A 14,572-nucleotide genomic window follows, 5' to 3' on the forward strand; every position below is an offset into this window, starting at 1 on the left:
CTGGTCCAATACCTCATTCTATAGGTAACTTGAGGAACTTAACCTTTTTATGGCTTCATTTAAATAAACTATCTGGTTCTATTCCTCAAGAAATTAGATTGTTGACATCTCTTAAGTATTTGGTCTTGTCATCTAACAATCTCAATGGTTCAATACCAACTTTCATAGGAAACTTGACGAGCTTAATGATTTTATATATTCATGAGAACAAACTTTCTGGCTCCATTCCTTAAGAAATTGGATTATTGAGATCACTTGAGAGTCTTGACTTGTCAATGAATAATCTTAGCGGTTCAATACCAGCTTCCTTGGGAAACTTGTCTAGTTTAACCTTTTTATATCTTTATGATAACATAGTACTTTTTGGTTCCATCCCTCAAGAAATTGGATTTTTGACATCACTTATAGATCTTGACTTGGCAAATAATAGTCTCACTGGTCCAATCCCTCCGTCCATAGGAAACTTGTCCAACTTAACCTCTTTGTTCCTTGATCACAACGAGCTTAGTGGTGTTATTCCTCTTGAAATGAATAATATCACTCATTTGAAATCTTTACAGTTAGCTGAGAATAACTTCATTGGACAACTACCACAGGAGATATGTGTGGTAATGTTCTTGCAAACTTTTCCGCCACTGGAAACCATTTCACTGGTCCTATTCCAACGAGCTTGAAAAACTGCACTAGTTTATTTAGAGTTCGGCTTGAAAGAAACCAACTTATAGGAGACATAGCCGAAAGTTTTGGTGTATACCCGAACCTAAATTATATTGATCTAAGCAATAACAATTTTTATGGTGAGCTTTCTGAGAAATGGGGGCAGTGCCACATGCTCACAAACCTGAACATCTCCAACAACAATATTTCTGGTGCTATACCTCCTCAACTTGGGAAAGCAATTCAACTGCAACAACTTGATCTCTCCGCCAATCATCTAAGTGGGAAGATCCCAAAACAGTTGGGTATGTTGCCATTATTGTTCAAATTGTTGCTAGGCAACAACAATCTTTCAGGAAGTATTCCTTTGGAATTGGGAAACTTATCCAAACTTGAAATGCTTGACTTGGCATCAAACAACTTAAGCGGTCCAATTCCCAAACAACTGGGAAACTTATGGAAATTATCATCCTTGGACTTGAGCGAGAATAGATTTGTGGATAGCATTCCTGACGAAATTGGAAAGATGCATCTTCTTGAAAGTCTTGATCTTAGTCAAAATATGTTGACAGGAGAGATACCACCGCTACTTGGAGAATTGCAGAAACTGGAAACGTTGAATCTCTCCCATAACGGGCTCTCTGGCACCATCCCACACACGTTTTATGATCTGATAAGCCTGACAGTTGCTGATATATCCTACAATCAGTTGGAAGGTCCTCTCCCCAACATCAAAGCATTTGCTCCATTTAAGGCATTCAAAAATAATAAAGGTCTGTGTGGTAATAATGTCTCTCATCTCAAGCCATGTAGTGCTAGTCAAAAGAAGGCCAGCAAGTTTTCTATTTTGATCATAATACTCCTCATTGTGAGCAGTCTATTGTTCTTATTTGCTTTTGTTATTGGCATTTTTTTTCTTTTCCAAAAATTGAGGAAGAGAAAAACCAAGTCTCCAGAAGCAGATGTTGAAGATCTATTTGCAATATGGGGCCATGATGGGGAATTGTTGTATGAGCACATCATACAGGGGACCGACAATTTCAGTTCGAAACAGTGTATTGGCACTGGAGGATATGGCACTGTTTACAAGGCTGAGTTGCCAACAGGTCGGGTTGTTGCTGTGAAAAAGCTTCACTCATCAGAAGATGGAGATATGGCTGATTTGAAAGCTTTCAAAAGCGAGATTCATGCTTTAACACAGATAAGGCACCGCAACATCGTCAAGCTTTATGGCTTCAGTTCATTTGCAAAGAACTCATTTTTGGTTTATGAGTTTATGGAAAAGGGGAGTTTGCAAAACATTCTATGCAACGACGAAGAAGCAGAAAGATTAGATTGGACTGTGAGGCTAAACTTTATTAAAGGCGTGGCTAAAGCTTTATCGTATATGCACCATGATTGCTCACCTCCTGTAATTCATCGAGACATATCAAGCAACAATGTTTTGTTAGATTCAGAATATGAAGCTCATGTATCTGACTTCGGCACGGCTAGGCTTTTAAAGTCAGACTCATCTAATTGGACTTCATTTGCAGGAACTTTTGGTTATACAGCTCCAGGTACATTTTTCTTAGTGCCTTGCTTATCTCTAAATGGCCTCTATACGTCATATGTAACGTTTCTAATTGCTTAGCAGAGCAGAGCATGATCTAATCTTCTTTGCAGAACTTGCTTACACAATGAAGGTGGATAATAAAACCGATGTTTATAGCTTCGGTGTTGTGACATTAGAAGTAATTATGGGAAGGCATCCCGGAGAGCTTATCTCATCCCTGTTATCATCAGCGTCCTCCTCTTCTGCATCACCATCAACGGTCGGCCATTTCCTGCTGAATGATGTGATAGACCAGCGCCCCTCACCTCCAGGGAATCAAGTGGCAGAGGAAGTAGTGGTTGCAGTGAAGTTGGCATTTGCATGTTTGTGTGTTAATCCCCAATCTCGGCCAACTATGCAACAAGTTGCTCGAGCACTCTCAACACAGTGGCCACCATTGCCAAAACCGTTTTCTGTGATTACGTTGGGTGAGCTGCTGGGTCATGGTCATGGGGATGAAACTAGCTGAGGGTTCTCACTTCTCCATGTAAATTTGCTATCGATTGATTATTACTGAAAAATGTAAAAGCAAGAAGGCATACTGTTATGACATCCATGAGGTGGGCGCAAGCAATCGTGCATAATTTCTCTTGTTTTTTTGAACTTCTATTATAATATAAAACTACAATTATATTATTTTTCTAATATATTTGAAGGGTGGAATGTGCAGGTTATTCAGAAGCATGATCTGCCACCATGTGATGTCCTTGCAACCTTTGGAATAGATTTTCCTTTGAAGGGCCCCTCAAGCAGGTACTTCATTTGTATCTATATCAGCTAAAGAGTCGTATGTGATGACATTTTTGTTAAAGAATGTGATGATTTTACCTCCTGTTGCTTCCAATTTTGCAGGTGTATCAGTAACCAAGTAGGCTACTGAATATGAAGAGCCTGCTGGGGATGCACTCAAATTCAATCATCCGGAATCATTGATGTTTATTGTTTCAGTTCGATCCTAAGGTGAATGATTTCATTAACATGAAAATCTCTTTTTCTCTCTCTCATTTGTAATAGACCCGTAAATTGGTTGTGATGCAGGGCTGTCGTGGAGGAGTGCGGGAATGCCGATGACCGTGTCTCTACTTCTGAGGCTGCCAAACAATCTGCATCACCGGATGCTTGGACAAGTTGATTTTATTAATGGGGGGCCCTCCATGCCAGGTTTGATCAGCTTCTGCTCTGTTATTTCACTCTATTCAAAGAGCTAAAACAAGGCTGCCATCTTCACAGGGTTTCTCTGGGATGAATCCGGTTAACCAAAGCAGCTGGAGTAAAGTTCAGTGTGAAATGATCCCAGCCTTCTTATCCTTTGCCGACTACTTTCGGCCAAGGTTCTTCCTGCTCGAGAATGTGAGGATCTTCATGTCTTTCAACAAAGGCAGGCATTCTGACAAACTCTAGTTTCGTAGAGCAGTCTATGAAGCATTCATCAGCATTATTAGATTGTAAATTTCCACCTTGGTCTTGAGCTGTGGTCACAACTGTTGAGGGTTTTGCAGATTTTTCCAAAATTTTGAATCAAATCCCATCCTCTTGGGTCCCCATGATGTAATTTTTCACAAAACTGGACAACCCAGACAGGTCTTAGAATTTAGGAGGCCATAAAAAGATGAGGATTGAATTGAATACGAGATGTATTGACTTCAATTGCAAAGCTGTAATTTGAACAGAGAACAGAGGATTTTACATTCTAGACGTGAGGGGCTTATATCTAGGAAATAAAGTGGGAGCTTCAGATAAAACTCTTTGAAGTCTGATATGGAAAATTTCTGTTCTGTGTCTCACAGGATATAACCCTGGTGTCAATAACACTGGAGATTTGGAGACGCGTCATGGAGACATGGGCCTAATTGCATGGGACGTGCTCCTTCCATCTGGGGCAATCATCCCTAGATACTTCAAGCATCATGATCCTCAATGGTTTTATCTTCATATCTCGATCCAGATTGTGGGTTTTCTTCCGGGTCTTGCTACTGTCGTCGCTGGAAGGACACTCTACAATGGACTGGAGTCTTATCGCATTCCCAAATTCAAGATTCAGACCCCTCGGATCCTTGGTGTTTTTCCTTGGCATTCTTCAGGTTTGTTTTCACTCTGCCTGGGCCTTCACTCGACATAAACTAAATATATTTCTTCAAGCATGCTGAAAACTAAGTTTTCTTCTTCTCAGGTAATGGCATTGATTCTAAGGCCGGACAAGACATCCAAACAGCGCAAGTACTGGAACTAGTAACATCACTTGGTAGGAAGACTTGCTCTCATCTTGGGAGCTCTGAATATTGTGAGTGGACTTTGAGTGGCAGAAGCAGGCTTGGGGTGGAAGATAGGATATGGGTTTCTTGTGACCTTTATTCTTGTGACAGTAAGTGTCCTTGGGGCTGGAGAGATCCAACATGTAATCTTTACAATTTTTTAATAGATTGTTGAGAGTGATAATTCCCAAAACTGTTGAAATCACATTTTTTTTTAACTATGAGTTTTTCGTTATTATCTCCCTTCAAAATGGGTGACAAACTGTATTGTTTTTGTTAAGAAGAAACAAGCAGCTCAAGGAGAACATGATCTAAAGAGCATATGAGCGTATTAAACAGAACTACTTCCTACACTTGCATAGTTTAATTTGATAAAAAAGAGCATTTTAGTAAAATCCCCGATAAGGAGAATAAATATATATTTAGGAATTGATGATAATTAACTAAAGATAATTAATGTCCAATAGAAAGTGTTTTTATAGGAAATGCTTTTAATTGAAGTGTTTCTCTAAGAACGTTTAACCTTGCAATTTTATATATATATTATATGTGTATGGACTCCTTTTAACCTTGTAAACATATTTTGAAATTTTGAGGACCTGTTGGACCTAGAACAAACAATATATTCACAGTTGCAAGTCTAGAGCCCCTTTAATATGTATTCTATTTTATTGGAAACTATAAATGATTAATTTGGTAGTCCTTGTTATGGGCTACATGCCAATTCCTTAGGACTTCCAAATGGAAAAAAAAGCATGTCTATTTTGTTATGGTCTCACTTAGATTCGTTAGTTAGTTTCGAACATATTAGATATTTTTTGGAAAATCTAAATCAAGATTAGGGTTTGTTTATTAAACTTTTAGATCAAAATGTTTGAAAAATTGCAAGTATAAGTTGATTTATCGATGAAGATAGGAAAATTTCAAAAATTTCAATGGACTAGAAAAATAAATAAATAAATTTAAAATGAAAAAAAAAAACAGAGGAAGAAAAGAAATTTTAGATTTAGATAATAAATAAATAAGTCGTTAGTGGAGGCTTTAGATTGAAAAGAAAATAAATAAATAAATAATAAGAAGAATTACATGATTTCTGGATTTTGGAGGGGTTATATATAGATACTTGTATTTATGGTTTTGAGGCATTGTATTTGTGGGCACATTGCTAGAAGTAAAAAAAAAAAAAAAAAAGACGTGTTATGTTAGGGTTAAGAAAGAAATAAAGAATAAAAAAGAGGCGTGTGCATTAGATGGAAGGAAGACCTTGGAAAACCAAGAATAAATAAATAAATAATGAATCATCATAATAATGATGATGACAATTGGAAGACCTTGCTTTGTTTTATTGGTTTTGTGTGTGCCGGAGACAAGTGGGTAATGGTTTGGGTGGCTATTGAATTTGATAATTAATAAAATAATAATATTTAGGTCTAGGTTAATAAATAAGATAATTGTAATAATGGTTTAATATAATAAATAGAATGAGAGATTTAGTAAAAAAAAATTATAATGAAATAAAATTGCAATTTAATTAAATTAGTAATGTGTTATTAGAATCAAATTGGGAATTTATTAATTTTATTTAAATAGAACCAATTGCAATTCCTAGTGTTAGCATGCCGGAATAGATTAATTAAATTGTAGATAAATAGTAATATTTATTTCTATTATGTTATGTTAAGTGAAGAATAGATTTTCCATAATTATTTCTCTCCAAGGTTTTTGAGGACTCTTTTGAGCTAAGAGAAATTAATACAAACTTTGCAAAAGAAGAAAATTTTATATATATATATATATATATATATATATATATATATAGATGTAAGTGTTATTTTTGCTTTTATGTATGGATCAAATATATTTTTGCATGAAAAATATATTATAACATTTCTTTTGTTTATAATAGAATATATGGAGGTATTATGTTTCCGTAAGTTTGAATAAATAAAACAAAGAATTTGACTTTAATTTGTTTGGTCCTTATCAATGGGGTATAATAGTTGACTTTTTGGCCCTTGTCAATAGAATATAATAGTTGACTTTTACATTTTCGTGGTGAAAAATGTAATTGATTTAGACCCTAGCCTTGAGGGCTTTGATTAGAGGTTACTTTTGATTATGTCCACCTTAAAAGGAACAAATTTGAGGCTATCCACCCATTTGTAAAGTTTCACTTAACTAAGCATCATTTATTATTTGGTAACCAGAATAAAAATAATTGAAATATATTTGATTTGAATTTGATATGAAATGGTTTTGATATATATGAAAATGTTTGGTTGAACTGTTTAAAATGTATTAGCATGTTTGAACTCAAACGTTTTATGAAAATGATTATACCCTATGTTTCCTATTTGGAAGCATGAATGAAAATATTTTATCCATGAAACTATATTAATGTTTCTTATTGAGTTTTGAGCTCATTAATTTTTCAAGTACCCTAAGTTCGAGTGAGAAGTCATGGTTAGAATGAAAATTTTGGCTTTATTAGGATATTTGTTTAAACTCTCTTTTTGGGACTTAGTTAAATATTAGAATTTAATTATTGTTAGCTATTGTTTTAGTTTGAAATTGCTCGGAAAAAAAATACTATGGTTGATATGTTGGTTTAAAAGTTGAGATTTGAAGATTTTAGAATTTTTGTTCTATTACTGTAGACCCTCCATTTTGTCCCCTTAGCACATGTTCTATTGAGGGCTCGTTTAGTATTTTGCAATGGTTCATTTGTAGTTGATTACTACTATGCAATTTGCCTTCTCTGAGCCACCTTGGAGAGTTGAGGGTTTATCTAGCTCCTCATTGTGACCTTGGCCACCCTTCGAGTTTAGGTTAGGCTTTACTTTGGGTGCACTTTAAGTTAGATTCCACTTAGTTCACCCTAGGTCACCAGAGCACTTTTCTAAGCTCACTTTGGTTTACTTTGGCCCACCTAGGCCCACTTTAGGCACCATAGGGCCTGACCCATTAGTTCATTCATTGACTCACTTTCCTTCATGGTTGCATAGTTTGCATAGATCATCACCTTATTGCATAGCATGCATGACTTATAAGACTTACATGTGATTGATCTTCTCTTTTCCTTTTCTTATATGATTCATGATTTTTTTTTTAATTTATTTATTTATCTTTATTTTGATTTTGACTTAATACTTTATTTTTTATTTTATTTTCTAGTTTATTATTATTATTATTATTATTTTGGAGGGTTTTGGAAAAACTAAAGATTTAGTCCATGTTTTGAAAAAGAAGATCTGAACAGAGGCAATGGAAAAAGGAAAGAGTGGAGATTTTGTCAAGACTGTCCAGGTACACTTCTTCTTACTCTCTGTGTTCTCACTCATATTGGATTCCTCATTTTGGTTGCTTCTGAATGTTCAATTTTTGCTGTTTGGTGTGGACGTTAAGGGTCACAGGTTGTTATGTTGAGATTGGTTGCTTACTTGTTTGCCCTTTTTTATTCTGATTCTTTTATATGTCGTTGGTGTCTTCTAAAATATGTGACCTCATGCCTGAATTTGATCATACTCTGTTTCTGTTTAAATCCTAATATGTATTGTCCTCCTGTCCAGCCCTAGATTATTAACACGTGTAAAACGGGGTTGTCTATGTTGATTGATATTTTCTGCCTATGTTCCATGTTTCCTTTCTTGTACGGTGTTCGAGGCTTAGTATATCTGGGCACGTTTTGAGGGGATGACAGAGGTGTTTGATATGAGGGGTAACGTTGCAGCAAGCCACAACATGTTCAGTGTACTTCCGGCGGTTCTATTTTCTTATCTCCATGAATCCCATCGTAGCTTGTCTAGTTTTGTAAGGTTGAGTGTTAATGGGCTAAAGCTCGGTTACTGGATGATTGGCTCTGAGATATTCCAGTCGGTTGATGAGAAAAAGAACCGATTTGCCAAGACTTGAGACAAATATGGACCTTGTGATCCCTAAAGGCAACAGTAAACCTGGAACCTACATGCTAGGCAGTGGTCAAGACATGGTTTAATGTCCAAGAGGACTACGAAGAGCACAAACTTGCGCCTGACCAGAATCAAAGATGCTCGTGCCTTCCTCTCAGAACTTACAGATTGTGCAACAAGATTCACCTTATTGCTTTTGTATTCATTGTCCAATCTAATGGTGCCCATGATGAGTAGCACATGGACAACAGCAGTGCAGCAGTTTTCCTGTTTAAAGAATCTGGGAGGTGCAGAGCTTTTGGCAAAGAGACTGCATACAGAAGAGTACAACATTGTGGGTTTTGTTAAAGGCGCTTGGGTCTACTACTTACATTTCTGCAGACTCTACGGGATCCTAAAACTCTCATGCTATGATTGTCATGACCAAAATTGGCCTTAATGACCTTTCTTGTTTTTCTGCTTTGCATGAATTGGGGCCTTCCTGATGCCTTCTATCTTCAGTAGTGGCTGGAATACTTCCTTCTTCAAAGGCCCTCGCATATGTTCCCAATGGTCTCGGTGCCATTTGCCTCAAAAGCTTAAAGGAAATGGAAGAAGCTTCAGCATGACGATTCCTTATGAATAGTGAATGAGACTTTTCCTTCATTGGCCAATGTTGTGGAAAAGCTTTTGTTGTATTTTCATTAAGGAATACTGATGTTGACAGAATTACTGAAATTGTTGATAGAATTGCTTCAACAGGGAATGATAATGTGGGAGTCATCAGAAAAATTTAATGGGACTGTTGCAATGAAAATGGATTCTGAAGACAAAAAAAATGATGGCCATCAATAAATTCAGTTGCAGTTGATATCAATAATGAGCAGTTCGTCCAACCTTCATCTTTCATGTATCTGTTCTGGCTTAGAGAATATTAAAAATTCAGAAACTTGCTGATCATCCGTGGAGAAATCAGGGACTGAAACTGTACTCAAGCTACTGCCATGGCCTAATTTTGCCTTAATGCCTATTGCTTTACACAGTACCATAGCCTTCGACGGGCTTTACTCAGCATTTAGTTTGCTCTATTGGTGCATGCCTTCCGCTCCTTTCTTAGAGATTGCTAGAAGAAAGCTTTGACTGAATTTAGCATTAATTCGGGCTCCTTTTCTCCAGATCCTAGAATTTGGAGCGATAGCAAGAATGTCGATGATGAGTCTGATGCATATATTGTTGTTTCAATTGCAAATGCTACTCTTATGCTTTCAATTGGTGACACAGTTGAAGAAGTAAGTGATAGTGGTTTTCTCGATGCTACACCATCCCTTGTTGTTTCTTTGATAGGTGATGATGATTCCTTGACGCAAGTTCACCCTTGTGGTTTCCGATATGTAAGAGAAGGCAAACGCATTAACGAGTGGAGAACTAGTGGAAAGAGGACAACCATCAAAGTTGGTCCCAATAGGCTTCAAGTGGTTATTGCACTGAGTGAAGGGGAGCTTATATATTTCAAGGTGGATATGACTGGTCAGTTGATGGAGGTTGAGAAGCATGAAATATTTGGGGATGTGGCTTGTTCTGACATTGCCTTGGTTCTTGAAGGAAGACAGATCTCATTTTCTCGCAGTCGAATCATGTGACTGATGGACAATAATAAATAATCTAAACATGCTATAAAACCATTAAATAACAATTAGATCATAAACGGAATTATAGACAGATCAGAAAACATACCTTCCGCCATTGCCATTCTACAGGTTAAAATGTGTTTTGTCTATTTTTGAGTTTCAAGTGCTTCTAAACCTTCACAACCTCTACTTAGATGGTGTTTTGAAAAACTGAAAGAGATTGCAGGCTTAGGGAACCTTACCCATTAGTGTTCTGCCTCGTTTTAAAGACTCTCTCCATCATTGAGTTTGCCTGGAACGTGCACAGAACATGGGGTAGTAATGCAAACATGGTTCCGAGCATGAATCCTCGTTCCTAAATTGATGGAATGATGTGGACCACATTCCGAATCACATCTTCGGTTTATTACCGAAGATGCAGGAGAAATAAAATCCCAACATTCTCGCTAATCCTTTGACTAAAGCATGCCATCGTTGAAATTTAAGGATCATGTAGATAGATTGGGACTTGGTTCCTTTGTGTGATTTTCGTTGTAAGAAGGAATGTTATTTTCAATGAAACTCTATTTGTGATGTTTTCTCATATTTGATTTTCTTTGTGTACACTTTTATTCATTTATTGAGAAATATCATTAATGTTTGGACCTAGAATAAACATAGGGTTTATTCATTAAGCCATATGGGCTAGTCTTTAAGAGACATGATGCATTGTGATACATGGAAGATAATACTCGATTTTAGAGGACCTATAGTCATGATTCATGTGTTTTGTTTCTTGCTATGATGAATGATGGAATATATGGACCAAATGGGAGAATATTGGGATTTTATTTCTCCTACATCTTTGGTAATAAACCGAAGACGTGATTCAAAATGTGGTCCACATCATTCCATCAATTTAGGAACGAGGATTCATGCTCGGAACCACGTTCGCATCACTACCCCATGTTCTGTGCACGCTCTAGACAAACTCGATGATGGAGAGAGTCTTTAAAACGAGGCAGAACACTAATGGGTAAGGTTCCCTAAGCCTGCAATATCTTGTTCCTAAATTGATGGAATGATGTGGACCACATTCCGAATCACGTCTTCGGTTTATTACCTAAGATGCGGGAGAAATAAAATCCGAACATTCTCCCACTTGGTCCATATATTCCATCATTCATCATAGCAAGAAACAAAACTCATGAATCATGATGATAGGTCCTCTAAAATCGAGTATTATCTTCCATGCATCATGATGCATCATGTCTCTTAAACACTAGCCCATATGGCTTAATGAATAAACCCTATGTTTATTCTAGGTCCAAACATTAATGATATTTCTCAACAAATGAATAAAAGTGTACACAAAGAAAATCAAATATGAGAAAACATCACAAATAGAGTTTCATTGAAAATAACATTCCTTCTTACAACGAAAATCACACAAAGGAACCAAGTCCCAATCTATCTACATGATCCTTGAATTTCAACGGTGGCATGCCTTTAGTTAAAGGATCAACAATCATCAATTCAGTGCTAACTTGTTCAATAACCACTGTTTTCTCTTTAACACGTTTTCTTAGGGCTAAATACTTGATGTCGATGTGCTTGTTTCGACCACTACTTTTGTTGTTCTTAGCCATAAAAATTGCAGCTGAATTGTCACAATATATCTTCAATGGCCTAGAAATTGAATCCACAACTATAAGCCTAGAAATGAAACTCTTTAACCATACACCATGCGAGGTAGCCTCAAAACAAGACACGAACTCAGCCTCCATAGTGGAAGTTGCAATCAAAGTTTGCTTTGCGCTTCTCCAAGAAACAGCTCCATCGGCTAGCATAAAGACATATCCTGAAGTTGATTTTCACGAATCAATGCAACCAGCGTAGTCCAAATCAAAGTAGCCAATCACTTCCAAATTATCAGTCCATCTATACAGAAGCCTGTAGTCTTTGGTCCCCTGAAGGTACCTCATCACCTTCTTTGCAGCTTTCCAGTGGTTTATACCTAGATTACTTTGATATCTCCCTAACATCCCAACAACAAATGCAATGTCAAGTCTTGTGCAGACCTGAACATACATCAAGCTTCCAATAGCAGAAGCATAAGGAATGTTCTTCATTTGTTCCCGCTCAAGATCATTCTTCTGGCACTGGTCCAAATTGAACCTATCGCCCTTCACAATGGGAGCTATACTTGGTGAACAATCTTTCATCCAAAATCTTTCTAAAACCTTGTTGATATAGGTCTCTTGAGACAGACCTAAAAGGCCTCGAAATCTGTCCCTATGTATCTTAATGCCAATGACATAAGTCGCATCACCCATATCCTCCATGTCAAAGTTTTTAGGTAAAAACTGTTTCGCCTCATGTAGCAAACTCTTATCATTGGTTGCAAGTAAAATGTCATCCACATACAAAACAAGGAAACAAATCTTACTCCCACTGACTTTCTGATATATACATTGATCCATAACGTTCTCCACGAAACCAAATGAAGAGATAACATCATGAAACTTCAAATACCACTAACGGGATGCTTGTTTCAATCCATATATGGATTTCTTAAGCTTGCATACCAAATGCTCACCACCACTAGATGAAAATCCTTTTGGTTGTTTCATGTAAACCTCTTCCTCTAGAATTCCATTGAGGAATGCCATTTTCACATCCATTTGTTGCAACACTAAGTCAAAATGTGCAACTAATGTTATAATGACATGAAGAGAATCTTTCTTAGATACAGGAGAAAAAGTCTCCTAGCAGTCAATTCCTTCCTTTTGAGTGAATCATTTAGCAATGAGTCTTGCTTTATATCTTTCAATGTTGCCCAATGAATCTTTCTTTGTCTTGAAAACCCATTTACATCCAATGGCTTTTGCACCATCAAACAACTCAACAAGATTCTAGACTCCATTAGATGTCATAGAATTCATCTCATCTTTCATAGCATCATACCATAAATTAGACTTTTTGCAACTTATGGCTTGTGAAAAGTTTCAAGATCATTTTCGGCTCCAATGTCATAGTCCAATTCTTGTAGATACACAACATAATCACTAGGTATTGCTGGTTTTCTCACTCTTGTAGTCTCCTTAATATTGAATCAACATTTTCCTGAGGATCATGTTGCTCAACGGGTTGTTCAACAATTTATGGCGAATCTTGAACAACTTGATCTATTAGATTGTCATTAGCAATTTGTGGAACTTCAATGATTGGTTGTCTATCACCTGTTTGAACTTGAGGGGCATTGTGAATGACAATCAATCTATCACTTGAAGTGGATGTTTGAGCATCAATATGATCTTTTTCAGAAACAATGTCCTGAAATCGATCACTCCCACTAATCAAGTCATTCTCAAGAAATTTAGCATTTCTTGACTCCACAATTCTAGTGTTGTGAGATGGACAGTAGAATCTATACCCTTTAGACCTTTTGGCATATCCAATGAAATACGCATTAATGGTCTTTGGGTCTAGTTTCTTCTCTTGTGGGTTGTAAACTCTTACTTAAGACGGGCATCCCCAAATGCGTATATGTCGCAAACTCAGTTTCCAACCTTTCCATAATTCAAATGGTGTCTTGGGGACAGCCTTTGTTGGAACTCGGTTCAATATATACACTGTCATTTTAAGAGCTTTAGTCCACAAAGATTCAGGAAGCTTGGAGTTGCTACGCATACTCCTAACCATGTCCATTAATGTTCAATTTCTTCTTTCAGCCACACCATTTTGGTCTGGGGAACCATGCATGGTGTATTGAGCAACTATCCCATGCTCTTGAAGAAACTTCGTAAAAGAACCAGGTGCTTGTCCATCCTCGATATATCTACCATAATATTCTCCACCTCTATCCATTCTCACAATCTTTATTTGCTTTCCGTATTGTTTCTCTAATTCAGCCTTAAAACATTAAAGGCACACAATGCTTCATTCTTGTTATGAAGCAAGTAGATATACATGTATCGTAAGTAATCATCTATGAAGGAGATGAAGTATTTCGGACCATACATGTCCATGTCTGGACAACAAATATCTGAATGTATGATCTCTAATATGTCTGTGCTCCTCTTAGCACCTTTCTTAGATTTGTTGGTCTACTTTCCCTTAATGCAATCCACACAAGTGTGAAAATCAGTAAAATCTAAAGTACTAAGTACTCCATCATTTACTAATCTCTTAATTCTCTGTATGGAGATATGTCCCAATCTCTGATGCCACAACATAGAGGAATGTTCATTCACAACACATCGTTTTGTACCAATGTGAACATGCATAGTGTTATTAGTGGTATCGTTTTGCAAATTGATAGAGAAAAGGCCATTAGACAATGTACCATTTCTAACAAGATTAGATTTATAAAACAAACTAAAAGATGTCTCATAAAAACTAAAGGAATAACCCAAAGGTACAATTCTTGAAACTGAAATCAAATTCCTAAAGAAACTTGGAACATAAAATGTCTTTTCTAAATTTAAATTAAAACCACTACTTAAAACTAAACTGCATGTTCCAACAGCCTCCACATGTGAACACATCTTGTTTCCTGAATAAATGCATTGC

The 14,572-nt window shown here is 36.6% G+C and overlaps 1 pseudogene; it reads left to right on the forward strand.

Moving 5' to 3' along the window:
- The first annotated feature begins 53 nt into the window (after nucleotides 1-53).
- On the forward strand, nucleotides 54-3,882 carry LOC117926484 (annotated as a pseudogene).
- Nucleotides 3,883-14,572: the final 10,690 nt, after the last annotated feature.

The sequence above is a fragment of the Vitis riparia genome, chromosome 12 (assembly GCF_004353265.1).
Source record: "Vitis riparia cultivar Riparia Gloire de Montpellier isolate 1030 chromosome 12, EGFV_Vit.rip_1.0, whole genome shotgun sequence".
Taxonomy (NCBI): domain Eukaryota; kingdom Viridiplantae; phylum Streptophyta; class Magnoliopsida; order Vitales; family Vitaceae; genus Vitis; species Vitis riparia.